The sequence below is a fragment of the Lynx rufus genome, unplaced genomic scaffold, assembly GCF_022079265.1.
Source record: "Lynx rufus isolate CCGP_SWC_20201006 ecotype Redwood Valley unplaced genomic scaffold, mLynRuf1.p SCAF_11, whole genome shotgun sequence".
In the NCBI taxonomy this organism is placed as follows: domain Eukaryota; kingdom Metazoa; phylum Chordata; class Mammalia; order Carnivora; family Felidae; genus Lynx; species Lynx rufus.
In genome coordinates, this window is record NW_025814825.1 from 2,002,185 (window position 1) to 2,017,376 (window position 15,192).

A 15,192-nucleotide genomic window follows, 5' to 3' on the forward strand; every position below is an offset into this window, starting at 1 on the left:
TCCTTAGCAAGCCCTGGTGTAAAAGCAAGCCAGTGCCTGTGAACAGTTGAGAAGCCATGTTCATCAAGTAGGGGTACAATCTGACATTATACCAGAACCCATCAGAGGCTTTCATGGATAAATAACTATAAAAGCAGAGAGGGGCATTTGATAACCTCTATGGCTGCTTAATGTGAGTAGAAACCACAAGGTGAAAAAAGAGACAAGGATGGATAAGCTTGTGTTTCCCTTTCTTGCTTTCGAAGAATTTGACAATAACTGCCAAGTACTCCCTGGGGACAGTGCTCTTAGGGGCAAGTAGGATTCTGGTCTGAGGAAAGAGGAAGAGAGTCACATAATTAATGAAGGAAAAGCAGAAACTGGGGGCAGGGCCACACATTTTGTGCAGGAATTCAAAGCACAGAAGTCCCATGGAAGGGAAAGGCGAAGAAGCCCTTAATCCGGTATCCCTAGAGGAGGAACTGGAGAAAGTAAGATGAAACAGGATCCCCAACCAAAGTGTCTGAACAGAAAATAGGGAGGTGGAAGCATCTGCTTCATTTTTGAACCTGTGTCTCCCAGGATTTTGCCAGCTCCAGCAATTGAACTCAAGTGGTATTCTAGGCATCAGAGTGTTTTATTGCTGGATTGCAGTAGGAGGAATTTTCCTTAATGCCTAGACAGAGGAAGACATTGACTAATGCCGAGACATAAGATAGAGATCCATTTGCATGCCAGCTCTAGCTGAGTGGTAGTGGTTGGCTGGAGCATTCGGGCAGGAAGGGTTTTAAGGCCAGATCCAGGCTCTAAGTGGGAAACAGTGCCTGACTGATTAATGTCTGTGTTGGATGTGGGATGCTAAGGGCAGTATGTGCTCTTCCTATTTGTCATCTCTGCTTTGAGATGCTTTTCCTTCTGTAGTGGCACTGCATCAGTGCAATGATATAATAATGTATATCAATGTAATAATCTCAATGTGATAATTTTTGCTTTAGAGTCTTGGGCTAAGAAGATTTCAGCCTAAAAGGGAAGGCAAAACAGGTCAGTAATGCTGTTTCTTCCCCTAAGTCCACTAGGTCGTGCAGAATTGGCCAAGTTGATTCAAGTTTCATTGAAATGCTCTTCTACTGGCTTGCCTCAGTGACCAAAATGTCTACAGACCTTTGTTCTTAGGTCCATCCTCTGAAAATTAAACAGACCCCATTACTTAGGCTCATCTTTGCAAAATTAAGCAACCAGCAATTTGCTATATGGCTAAAATAAATGTTCAGTGAATAAGTCTACTTTTAAGGGTCTGATATAGGCAGTTTTGAGCACAAATCCAATTACTCAATGGGTCTTCGGGCTTCTCCAGCACTAATAACAGTTATGATGCAATAAATAAGGAAAAGAAGCTGGAACAGAACTCTGCCTTCAGTGTCTTGCTGCCTGTGAGAGGAAGGAAATACCCAGAAAGGATGACTCAGTCCTTGAATACAGAGAGAGATGACTCTGGAGAGAAAAGAATATGGGAGGAACACAAGTCCTTATTGCAGACATCCCCACTTGACAAAAATGCGAAATGTCTTTAGACCCTGTGATAGGCCGAATAACGGGCCTCCTAAAGACATCCAGATCCTAATCCCTGCTCCCTGTACATGGTAAAAAGAACTTGGCAGGTGTCAGTTAAGGTCCTTGAGATGGTGAAATTATCTTGGATTATCTTTTTTTTTTTTTTAATTTTTTTTTCAACGTTTATTTATTTTTGGGACAGAGAGAGACAGAGCATGAATGGGGGAGGGGCAGAGAGAGAGGGAGACACAGAATGGGAAACAGGCTCCAGGCTCTGAGCCATCAGTCCAGAGCCTGACGCGGGGCTCGAACTCACGGACCGCGAGATCGTGACCTGGCTGAAGTCGGACGCTTAACCGACTGCGCCACCCAGGCGCCCCTATCTTGGATTATCTGAGTGGGTCCAATGTAATCCCAAGTGTCCTCATAAGAGGGAAGCAGGAAAATCAGAGTCAGTGAAGGAGATGTAACAATGAAAGCAGATATGAGAGTGACCAGGGACCATCGGGCAAGAGATATGGGTAGCCTCTAGAAGCTAGTAAAGGTGATGAAGATTCTTTCCTAGAACCTCCGGAAGGAACACAATACTACAGACCCATTTTACACTTCTGATCTCCAGAACTGTAAAAGAATAGTATGTGTTGCTTTAAGCTACTAAGGGCATTTTTAAAAAGGATATAATGCGATTTCTCTATATTTTTTCATTTTAATTCCTGTATAGTTACTATTCAGTGTTCTATTAGTTTCAGGTGTACAATATAGTGATTCAACACTTCCATATACCATCCGGTGCTCATCACAAGTGCCCCCCTAAATCTCCATCACCTGTTTAACCCATTTTCCGTCCTCACTCTGGCAACCATCAGTTTGTTCTCAAGAGTTGAGTCTATTTCTTGGTTTCTCTCTCTCTCTCTCTCTGTCTCTCTCTCTCTCTCTGTTTTTCTCCATTAATCATTTGTTTTGTTTCTTAAGTTCCACATATGAGTGAAATCATATGGTATTTATTTATCTCTGACTGACTTATTTCACTTAGCATTATACTATCCAGCTCTATCCATGTTGTTGCAAATGGCAAGATTTCATTCCTTTTTCATGGCTGACTAAAATTTCATTGTGTGTGTGTGTGTGTGTGTGTGTGTGTGTATGTGTATGACACTTCTTTTTTATCCATGTGTATGGACACTTGGACTGCTTCCATAATTTGGCCATTGTAAAATATGCTACTGTAAACATAGGGTGTATGTATCCCTTTGAATCAGTGTTTTATATTTTTGGAGGTAAATACACAGTAGTGTGATTATTGGATCATAGAGGATTTCTACTTTTAACTTTTTGAGGAATCTACATGCCATATTCCAGAGTGGCTGCACCAGTTTGCATTCCTACCAACAGTGCAAGAGGGTTTCTTTTTCTCCACATTCTCATCAACACTTGTTGTTTCTTGTGTTTTTGATTTTAGCCATTCTGACAGGTGTGAGATGATATCTCATCGTAGTTTTGATTTACATTTCCCTGATGATGAGTGATGTTGAGTATCTTTTCATGTGTCTGTTGGCCTTCTGGATGACTTCTTTGGAGAAATGTCTGCTTATGTCTTCTGCCTATTTTTAATTGGATTGTTTGTGGGTTTTGGTGTTGGGTTGTATAAATTATCTTTTTAAATTTTTATTTATTTATTTTGAGACAGAGAGTGCGAGTGGAGGAGGGACATATGAAGAGGAACAGAGAGAATTCCAAGCAAAGCCACGCTGTAAGTACTGAGCCCTATGTGGGACTTGATCCCACAGACTGTGAGATTATGACCTGAGGCAAAATCAAGAGTTGGATGCTTAACTGACTGAGCCACCCAGGCATCCCAAGTTGTATAAACTCTTTATTTTTTTAATTTTTAAAAATTATATTTATTTATTTTGAGAGAGAGAGAGACACACAAAGCACGAGCAGAGGAGGGGCAGAGAGAGAGGGAGACACAGAATCCGAAGCAGTCTCCAGGGTTTGAGCTATCAGTGCAGAGCCAGATGTGGGGCTCAAACCCACAAGCTGTGAGATTATGACCTGAGCCAAAGTCAGACAATTAACCAACTGAGCCACCCAGGCATCCCTATAAATTCTTTATATATTTTGGACACTAACCCTTTATTGGATATTTCATTTGCAAATATCTTACTCTCATTTTGTAGATTGCCTTTTAGGTTAATTGTCTGCTTTGCTGTGAAGAAGGTTTTTATTTTGATGTATTCCCAACAGTTTATTTTTGCTTTTGTTTCTCTTGCCTCAGGAGACATAACTGGAAAAATGTTTCTATGGCTAATGTCTGAGACACTACTGCCTGTGCTCTCCTCTAGGATTTTTATGGTTCCAGGTCTCACATTTAGTTTTTTAATCCATTTTGAGTTTATTTTTTGTATATGGTGTAAAAAAGTATCCAGTTTCCTTCTCTTGCATGTAGCTGACCAATTTTCTCAGCACCATTTGTGGAAGAGACTATCTTTTTCCCATTGGATATTCTTTCCTGCTTTGTTAGAGATTAATTGACATTATAGTTGTGGGTTCATTTCTTGGATTTCTATTCTGTTCTATTGATCTATTTGTCTATTTTTGTGCCAATGCCAAACTGTTTTGATTGTTACAGCTTTGTTATATAACTTGAAGCCTGAAATTATGATACCTCCGGCTTTGATTTTCTTTTTCAAAATTGCTTTGGCTATATGGGGTTTTATGGTTCCATATACATTTTAGGATTGTTTGTTCTAGTTCTCTGAAAAATGCTGTTGATATTTTGATAGGGATTGCATTAAATGTGTAGATTGTTTTGGGTAGTATAGACATTTTAACAATATTGATTCTTCCCATCCATAAGCATGAAATCTCTTTCTATTTCTTTGTGTCATTTTCAATTTCTTTCATCACTGGTTTGTAGTTTTCAGAGTATAGAATTTTTACCTCATTAGTTAGATTTATTCCTAGGTATCTTATTATTTTGGGCACAATTGTAAATGGTATTGTTCTCTTAATTTCTCTTTCTGTTGCTTCATTATGAGTGTATAGAAATGCAACAGATTTCTGTATGTTGGTTTTGTATCCTGTGACTTTACTGAATTCATTTATTTGTTCTAATACTTTTTGGTGGAGTCCTTGGGTTTTCTACATATAGTATCATGCCGTCTATAAACAGTTAAAGTTTTACTTTTTCCTTACCAATTTGGATGCCTTTTATTTTTGTTGTCTAATTGCTGTGGCTAGGACTTCCAGTACTATGTTGAAAAAAAGTGGTGAAAAAAAAAAAGAAAAAAAGTGGTGAGAGTGTATACCCTTGTGTTGTTCCAGGCCTTATTGTATGATGTCACTGTGTGTTTTATTATGTTAAGATATGTTCCCTCTAAAACTACTTTTTATTAGAAAAATTTTTAATGTTTATTTGTAAGAGAGAGAGACAGAAAGAGACAGAGGGTGAGCGGGCAAGCGGGAGAGCGAGAGGAAGACACACAACCTGAAGCAGGCTCCAGGCTCTGAGTTGTCAGCACAGAGCCCAATGTGGAGCTTGAACTCACAAACCGTGAGATCATGACATGAGCTGAAGTCGGACACTTAACCGACTGAGCCACCCAGGTACCCCTAAACCTACTTTTTAGAGGGCTTTTTATCATGAATGGATGTTGTACTTTCTCAAATGCTTTTTCTGATCTATTGAAATGGTCATATGGTTTTTATCCTTTCTCTTATTGATATGATGTATCATGTTTATTGATGTGTGAATATTGAACCACTCTTGCATCCCAGGAATAAATCCCAGTTGATTGTGGTATATGGTTTTTTAATGTATTGTTGGATTCTGTTTGCTAGTATTTTGTTGAGGATTTTTGCATCTATATTCATCAGAGATACTGGCCTATAATTCTTTTTTCTTTCTTCTTTTCTTTTCTTTTCTTTTTTTCTTTTCTTTTCTTTTCTTTCTTTTCTTTCTTTCTTTCTTTCTTTCTTTCTTTCTTTCTTTCTGGTGTCTTTATCTGGTTTGGATATTAGGGCAATACTTGCCTTGTAGAACGAATTTGGGAGTTTTCCTTCTTCTATTTTTGGAATATGTTGAATGGAATAGGTATTAACCCTCTTTAAATATTTGGTAAAATTCCCCTCTAAAGGCATCTGGTTCTGGACTTTTGTTTGTTTGGAGATTTTTGATCACTGATACAATCTCCTTGCTAGTACTTGTCTGTTCAAATTTTCTATTTCCTCTTGCTTCAGTTTTGGTTGCTTATATGTTTCTAAACATTTATCCATTTCATCTAGGTTGTCTAATTTGTTTTTCATAATATTCTCTTACAATTGTTTGTATTTCTGTGGTGTTGGTTGCTATTTCTCCTCTTTCATTTCTGAGTATTTTGGATTCCTCTCTCTCTTTCTCCCTCTCACCCCCCCCCCCATCTCTTTGGTGAGTCTGGATAGAAGTTTATCAATTTTGTTAATCTTTTCAAAGAACCAGCTCCTGGTTTCATGGATATGTTCTATTGTTGTTGTTGCTATTGTTGTTTTTAGTTTCTATATCATTTATTTCTGCTCTAATCTTTATTATTTCCTTCCTGCTGCTGGTATTGTTTATTCTTTTGTTTATTCTTCTTTTTCTAGCTCCTTTAGGTGTAAAGTTAGGTTGTTTATTTGAGATTTTTCTTGCTTCTTGAAGCAGACCTGTATTGCTATAAGCTTCCCTCTTAGAACCACTTTTCCTGCATCCCAAAGGTTTTGGACGCTGTGTTTTCATTTGTGTTTGTTTCCATGTACTTTTTGATTTCTTCTTTGAATTCTTGGTTGATGCAGTCATTACTTAGTAGTATATTATTTAAACTCCATGTATTTGTGGTCTTTCCAGATTTCCTTCTTATGGTTGCTTTAGAATTTCATAGCATTGTGGTCAGAATAGATGCATGGCATTACTTCAATCCCTTTGAATTTATTGAGGCTTATTTTGTGGCCTATTGTAATCTATTCTGGAGGATTTTCCATGTGCACTTGAAAAGAATGTGCATTCTGTTGTCTTAGGATGGAATGTTCTGAATATATCTGTTAAATTGATCTGGTCGTTTGTCACTCAAAACCACTGTTTCCTTATTTGTTTTCTGTTTGGATGATCTGTCCATCAATGTAAGTAGGGTGTTAAAGTCCCCTACTATTATTATATTATTATAGATTAGTTCCTTTATGTTTGTTATTAAGCATTTTATATATTTCGGTGCTTTCATGTTGGGTGCATAAATATTTATAATTGTTATATCTTCTTGTTCAATTGTCCCCTTTGTAATTATATGGTGACCTTTGTCACTTTTTACAGACTTTGCTTTAAAGTTTATTTTGTCTGATGTAAGTATTGCTACTCTGGCTTTGGCTTTCTGTTGACATCCATTTGCATGATAAATGTTTCTCCATCCTCTCACTTTCAATCTGCAGGTGTCTTTAGGTCTGATATGAATCTCTTGTAGGCAGCGTAGGGATGGATCTTATTTTTTTGTTTTTGTTTTTTTAATCCACTCTGTCATCCTGTGTCTTTTTATTGGAGCATTTAGTCTACTTACATTCAAAGTAACTATTGACAGGGGTGCCTGGGTGGCTCAGTTGGTTAAGTGTCTGACATTTGATTTTGGCTCAGGTCATGATCTCCTTGTTTGTGAAATTGAGTCTTGCTTCGGGCTCTGTGCTGACAGTGCAGAGCCTGTTTGGGATTCTCTCTCTCCTCCCCTACAAAACCTACAAAAACAATCACAAAACAAGTAACAAAATGGCAATAAATACATTTCTATCAATAATTACTTTGAAAATTTTTTTAACAGTTCACGTTTATTTATTTTGAGAGAGAAGCATCTGAGCAAACAGGGGAGGGGCAGAGAGAGAAGGAGAGAGAGAAGCCTAAGCAGTCCTCTTGCTGTCAGCATGGAGCCTGACACAGGTATTGATCTCATCAACTATGAAATCATAACCTGACCCAAAATCAAGAGTTGGATGCTTAACTGACTGAGCCACCCAGGCACCCCTGTGTTTCCTTTTTTTTTTTTTTACTCTCACTTATGGTTTTTGTTTTCCACTCACAGAGTCTCCCTAAACATTTCTCGTAGGGCTGGGGTAGTGGTCATGCACTCTATTTGTCTGGGAAAATCCTCATCTTTTCTTCTATTCTGAATGATAATCTTGCTAGGTAAAGTATTCTTGGCTGTGCATTTTTCCCTTTCAGTACTCTGAATACTTCATGCTGAAATTTTCTGCTGGAAAATAAGCTGATCACTTTATGTGGTTTCCTTTGTATATAAATATCTTCTTTTTTCTTGCAACCTTTAAAATTCTTTATCACTATGTTTTGACATTTTGATTACTATGTGTTTTGGTGTGGACATCTTTGAGTTTAATTTGTTGGGGGAATCTCTGTGTCTCCTGAATCTGGATCTCTGCCCCCGCGCGCCCCCCCCTTCCCCCCCCCCCCCCGCTACACACATACATTTGGGAATTTTTTGTCTATTTTTTTCTTCAAACAAATTTTCTGTCTTCTCCTTCTGTCTCTTCTCCTTCTGGGATCCTTATAATGTGACTGTTATATGCTTGATGGAGTCACTGAGTTCTTTAAATTTAGGGGCGCCTGGGTGGCGCAGTCGGTTAAGCGTCCGACTTCAGCCAGGTCACGATCTCGCGGTCCGTGAGTTCGAGCCCCGCGTCAGGCTCTGGGCTGATGGCTCGGAGCCTGGAGCCTGTTTCCGATTCTGTGTCTCCCTCTCTCTCTGCCCCTCCCCCGTTCATGCTCTGTCTCTCTCTGTCCCAAAAATAAATAAACGTTGAAAAAAAAAATTAAAAAAAAAATAAATCTATTCTCATTATGCATTATTTGTTTGTCTCTTACCTGTTGATCTTGATTGATTTCCATTACTCTATCCTTCAGGTCATTTATATATTCCTCTGCTTTCTGTTGCCTACTATTTATTCCATCTATTATATTTTTAATTTCATTTACTGAATTATTCATCTATGATATGTTATTTTTTTATCTCTTTGTCAAGGGTCTCACTGATGTCCTTCACCCTTTTCCAGTGAGTATCTTCATGCTCATTACCTTAAATTCTGTGTTAAGCATATTACTTTATTTCTGTTTCATTTAGATCTCCTGCTGATTTTTCCTGTTTTTTCATTTGGGACATATTTCTCTGTCTCATTATGTCTATCTTTCAGTGTCTATTTCTGTATGTTAGGAAAGTCAGCTATACCTTCTGGTCTTGAAAGAAATGGTTTTATGAAGGAGAGGTCCAGTGCAGTGTCTCCTGTTCACCAGAACCTGGAACTTCAGGGAAATCTGCTTTATGCATTGCTTACATCCTGCTATTGTGTCCTAGTCACTTTTACTATTGGTCCAGATATCTGCAGAGACTTTCTGCCTCTTGTGGGCTGTGCTTGCTTTCTGTGATGTTAGTGAGACCTAGGTAGGTTGGCTCTGGGGGATCATGACCACAGAAGGCTTTGGGGCAATGCAGAAGAGTTAGCAAAATTTGCTCTAGCCACTAGTCCTAGGCTTGATCACCTGGAGCATGGTGGCAACCTGTGGTAGGGTGTGGCATGCAGCAATGGTGGGGGCCTGGGGCACCCTTCATCTGTGCTTGTGGCAGCTGAGCATGACCTGTGGCATCTGTGTGTGCAGTGGCTGGGCACAGGGTGGGATGGCTGGGGTGGGATGGCTGGGGGGTGGTGACGTCTATGCATGTAGTGGCTGGGTGGGTGTGCATGGCATCAGCAAAATTTGTGCTGAGCCACTCACTATTCCTAGGCCAGATCCTCCGATGCGTGGTGGCTGCTGAGGGTCCAGCACAAGGAGATGGTGGTTGGGTGGGGCACATGTAGAGTTAAGAAAATTTGCCCTGAACCTAGGGCCAAAGCCAGCAGGCTTGTAGCAGGTTGGTCCTCAGGAGAACTCATGGGCAGGTTAAGTAGCAAGTATCTGTGCAACACTGCTTCCTATAGGTGGTTCTGTGTTTTTGCTGGGGCAAGGAAGGAAAATGGCACCTGCCAGCTCCTTTGTTCCTAGAAAAGCTCCCCACCAACACATTCTAAAATTAGTATAAGCAGATCTCCCTCCCATTGTGCAAACGGTTGCTTATCCTTGGGTTGTTGTCTCTTTAAGGACAGGCACCTGGCTATCGCAGGGCCTTCCAGCTCCCCCAGTGCTAAATTAGCTGACTTTTAAAGCTCCAGGATCCAAGTCCTGCTCCTCATACACACTCATAGAATTCAGCCTCTCTTGTTTTCAAGGCCAGACATTGTGGGGATTTGTTTTCTCCATGTGGGCTCCCTGGTGTTTTCCCCTGAACACAACTACAGCTCCCTCCCTCCTGCAGGCAGCTCTGGCCTGACCACTCTTTCTACCCTTCCTAAAGGCTCTGGTGCAGCCTCTTCTCTACCTTTAGTTGTAAAGTTTGCTCTACCAATCTTTGGATTGCTCTCTAGTTTATTTGCTTAGATGTGAGTGATATCTAGTTGTAAATGTGGGGCAAGGTGAGTTTAGTGTCCTCCTACTCTACCATCTTCACAGCTTCTTTCAGATAATCTCTTGTGGCAATTTGTTATAGCAGAAGTAAGAAACTAAGAGAGTGCCCTGGCTAATTTATGAAGTGTCTCCTCCATTCCTACAGCTTCAGGCTTCTGGTATGATCATTCCTATAAATATCTGTTCTTAGGAAAGAAGTCCCCATCATGTGTCAAGTAGAGTGAATTTTAGTCACAATTTTCAATCAACTTCAGCAGTATTTGACTGATGGCAAATTTTGTCCATGTTAAAGGAATCCTAAGTACAAGTACCCATTCCTAATCCCTGTACATGTAAGGCTGCCAGTTTAGCACCCAGGATAGGAAGAATCTTTGAGGTGGGAAATGCTTAAAATTCAGCCTGTGAATTGTGTTTGCCATAAGGTATAATAAAACCTGCAATTTTAAATAATTTTTGATTGCCCTCTGTCAGTTACCAGCCTGTAAGACCCATCTTTATATTAACTCTCCATCTATCACATTGAGGGAAGGAATTACTTTAGTTGGACATATGAATAAAAACATTGGTATTTTTTTAGTGTAGTTAACTTGAAATACATTGAAAATTTCCTTCAAAGAATTAGTTTGTAGATTCCATGAGGCTAGGACTGGCCCTGTATTTTTTTTAAGTTTATTTATTTATTTTTGAGAGAGAGAGAGAGAGAGAGAGAGCAATCATGAGTAGGGGAGGGGCAGAGACAGAGAGGGAGGCAGAAAATCCCTCATGTGGGGGCTCGAATAGTCGAACCATTAGAGCATGACCTGAGCCCAAATCAAGAGTTGGATGCTTAACTGACTGAGCCACTCAGGCACCCAAGAACTGGCCCTATATTTAACCTTCAATGAGTTCTAGAAACTAACTGAGCATCTAACACAGAGTAGACATTCAAAAAATAAATACCAGTTGATTAAATCACTGAATTAAAAAATAAATATTTGCTGGTGATCATTCACTACATGGAAAATAACACATGTAGAAAATACTAGAGACTATTGTTGATTTTTTGCAAGAAATATAGTGGTCTTTAAATGGAAGAAAAATAGATTTCTCTGCATATGATCCTTGGTATGATAACAGGAGATTTTAATTTTCTCCTTTATTCTTGTCTGTGTTTTTAAATTTTGCATATTGAATACGATTTACATTTATAATCAGAAAAACAGTTGTTTTTTAAAAATTAGATCCTTAGGGAATATGGTTAGTTGGCTAGCATTGGTTGGCTTTCCTTGGGGAGGAGTTTAGTTGTCAGAGGGAGGCATTAAGCTTATAAATATACTTGATTACTGATTTCTGGTTCTCTTACAGAAAAAGTGACATGTGGAAATAGCCAGGAGATATGGTTTAGTGTTATGGTAAGGAGCAATGACTGGAGTCTGTCCCTTACTAGCTGTTTGACTGTGAGGCAGTTACCTAACTTCCCTCAACTTGGATGTTCTCATCTGTAAAATGGGGTAAACATACTTTACTGGACTATTTAGAGGTTAAATGAGATTTAGGTTGTAAATCATTTAGCCCCATGCTTGGCACATTATGAGTACTCAATACACGTCAGCTCTTATAGCTTTTATTATGAACAAATTGAGCATCCGTGGCCTTGATGCTGACATTTTCTGCTGATATGCAAACTGATGCACTGAAAAGTGCACACAAATGGATGGCCCTGAGAATTCCCGTATTTTGTTTTGTTTTATTTTATTTTATTTTTATTTTATTTTATTTTATTTTTGGCAATGATTAGGAATGACACAGTGATTAGGTGGTTAGAGGACATTATTAACCTCTCTGGCTCTCAACACTTTTCTGTAAGAGAATGAGATAGAATTGGAAGACCTTTAAGATTCCTCCTTGCTCTAAGATGTTATGTTAATAAGATTTATTTTTGCATTTGAAACCTTCATTTGAAGGACAATGACTTTCCATAAAATTTACTTTTTCTTATGAACTGCAATCTATTCTCTCCTACAATCTATTATCTCAGATGAATATCTGGGGATATAATAATAAGAAAGATCCTGGTATCTGGCCAAATGTCTTTGCTGGAGGTAAACTCTAATTTTTTTTTTGGTCGTTGTTATTTGGGAAAATTAAATTATATTTTTCTTAGAAATGGACTAGAGGATGAGGAGGGCTAGGAATGAAAAAAACAAGAGCATGAATTGTTAAAGTGAGTGAAAGCTAATTATTTCAAGGTAAGCAATGTCCAACTTTGTGATGGAGAAATTTTAGATTGTACCTCATTAAAAATGTATAGTAATTTTTTTTATAGATGACTGCCCCATGGCTGCCCAGGACTACCAATTATGGTGCCACCTTGTGTAATTGCTCACTCTGTCGCTTATCCTTCTCATCAAAACTTACCTGCCTAATGTATTATTCCCCCTAGGGCCTTGCCTCTAGTTACTATGGCAACTCCTGGCTAATCTAAGCTTAATATGCCCTTCCTGCTTTCTCAAGCAAGAAGGATGTCTGGAGACAATCTCTTCCTGGAAGTGAAATGACATTAATGGGGGAATCTCAAATTAATACTGAAAGAATGATATTCTGAAACAAGTAGTCAGTGGTACCTCTCAAATTGCAACATGGAAACAGTCTTCCTCCTTACCTACATGGTGCCTTGTAATTTTTGCTCTTTTGCTAAACATCTATGTCTTATCTGCTGTTGTAACAATGACATGCTGGGTGTGGTCTGTCCTATAGAGAGCTACTGAAATGTTGTGACTGCATGGATGATATTCAAATCCAATCAACCAGCACCTCTTCCTGGACTCTCACTAATGTAAGAAGAAATGACACTGGAGTAAAGTAAAACAGAAACAAAAACAAAATAACTGCCGCCACTCCCCGCCCCCCAAAAAAAACCTCTCAGTAAATAAAACCTCTGTCCGTTTCTCATCTTGCACCTAACTTCTTTTACACATGAGGGAGGTATTATCAAACCACAATCCCCCAGAGCTGTGCTGTCTTGGATATGCTAAATTGCAAAGTGGAAATATCTCAGTGTTAAGGAGTAAGAGAGCTCTGGATGTGGAATGAACACAAGGCAAAGTAACCTTTGGCAAAATACTGCAGTATCTCATTAGTCTCATTCACTGGTATCCTGGTTCTAAGATCTCTCATCTCAGGTACTCAGACTTCCAAACTCTCCTTCTCCACAACACTATTTCCTAGTTGACATGCACCAAAGAAAAGTAAATGACTAAAAACAGTTTAATGTTACCCATCCCCAGAGGTATTTGCATTTTGACCAGAAATAGAGAGACAGTTCAAAATATAGAATTTAACCATAGAAGCAGGAGAAGATGGGATAGAATTAGAGATAGAGATGATTCTATAGTCCAGTAACCTACAATGAATCCCATCTGCACTTCTGCTTTTGGGTAAGTTACTTAACCTCTCTAAAGTTTCATTTTCTTACCTATATTAGGAATCATAATTGTTCCTATCTCACAGAGGATGTTCTGAAGATTGAATTATATTATCCACATAAAGTGTCAAAGGATCGAGTAAATGCTTAATAAATGATGGTTCTTATTATAAATAAAGGTTTAAGGGAAGGAAATTAAGACTGATTGTGGAATTTAAAACATCCTTTATTCATTTATTCAACAAGTACTTATTGAGAACCTGTCAAATGTGTCTAAGCACTGTTCTAACTTCTGGGCTGGGAGAACAGCAGTGAATAAGATGGGCTAATGCTCTGCCATTACTGAGCCTACATATTAGTGGGAGGGGAGGCAGATAATTAATAAATATATGTATAATATAGTTTCAGGTAATGATAAGTTCTATGAAGTAAAACAGGCATGACAAGGAGATAAATGATGATATAGAGGGAAGCTATTTTAGATGGAATGGTCAGGAAAGATTATCTTTGAGGAGGGGGCATGTGCACAGGGCTTTAAATGAAATATGAGAGTAAAGAAGATGAGGCTCTTTTGGAAAGACTCAGCAAATTGGTCATGTTTCGTTGGATTGCTTATTTTTCTGGGAATATCCTGCTACCTCTAGAATTATATATATGGAAATTAACTGGGCTAAAGGTAAGATAGATCTTGGATCTGAAGTTAGGGCTAGGTGAAAGAAGGAAGCCAGAATTTTCTGAGTTCTTATTGCCAACGGCTACTCTCTGCTTTAAACAGGTTCATTTTGTCCTCTAACCATGTAATCACTCTCTCATTTTCCAGAACAGCCCATGATATAATTATTACTCTCCCACTGTGGTAGCTGAGCCTTGAGAATTTTCAGCAACTTGTCCCCAAATAATATAGGGCTGAAGCGGAATTCAGCTAGATCCCACCAATCACTGGCAAGTTCTCCAGATAGTATTAGGACATAGCAGGACTATGCCCTGAAATGCCTTGGAAAAGTGGTTATCTCCCACCCAAAACATATGGTTGTGTGCTCATTGAGAATGTATCCAAAAGTTCCAAGCCTTTACTCCGCACAAGCATAGGTTACAGCAATATGGCTTTGAGCCATCTTTAAAAAGAGTATGGCTCCTACTTAAAAGCAGACAGCTGCCCAGTTCTAGATTCAACCAGGAGAGAGCTAGCGTGTTGGCATTCCATTGCTACAAGATGACGTTCTATAGCTACCTTCCAATGCCAATATTTGTGGGCTCAAAGAATTTCAAAGAACAGCTGTTCTGCTGTATGGAGTTTTCAGAGGAGTTAATGATTTCTTGAATGTGCAGTTAAGTGGAAGATTGCTAACATATGGATCTTTGGTCACCTGTAGGAGACATAGGTAAAAAAAATAATAACTTTTTTATTGTGTAAATAAATGCACAAGCAAGTGATTATAAAACAAAGAAAAAAAAAGCTTGACACTTAGGAAACTCCACACTTATTTAAGATGCTGCTTTTGCTTAAAATATTCTTCCTGCCATTTTGTCTTGTCTTTTCAATCTATGAGATAGGGGATTGTATCCCCTTTATGCAGATGGAGAATCTGAGATGTAGAAACATTTGCTGAGTTAGGTAATATTAGTCATCCAGCTAGGTTAGATTTGAGCCCATATCTGTCCAGATGTACCCAAATCTCTACTCTTCAAAGCTATCTCTTTTGTAATTTACCTTCAGAATAGGCAGCATATTCTTTCAAATAACACTACTGGT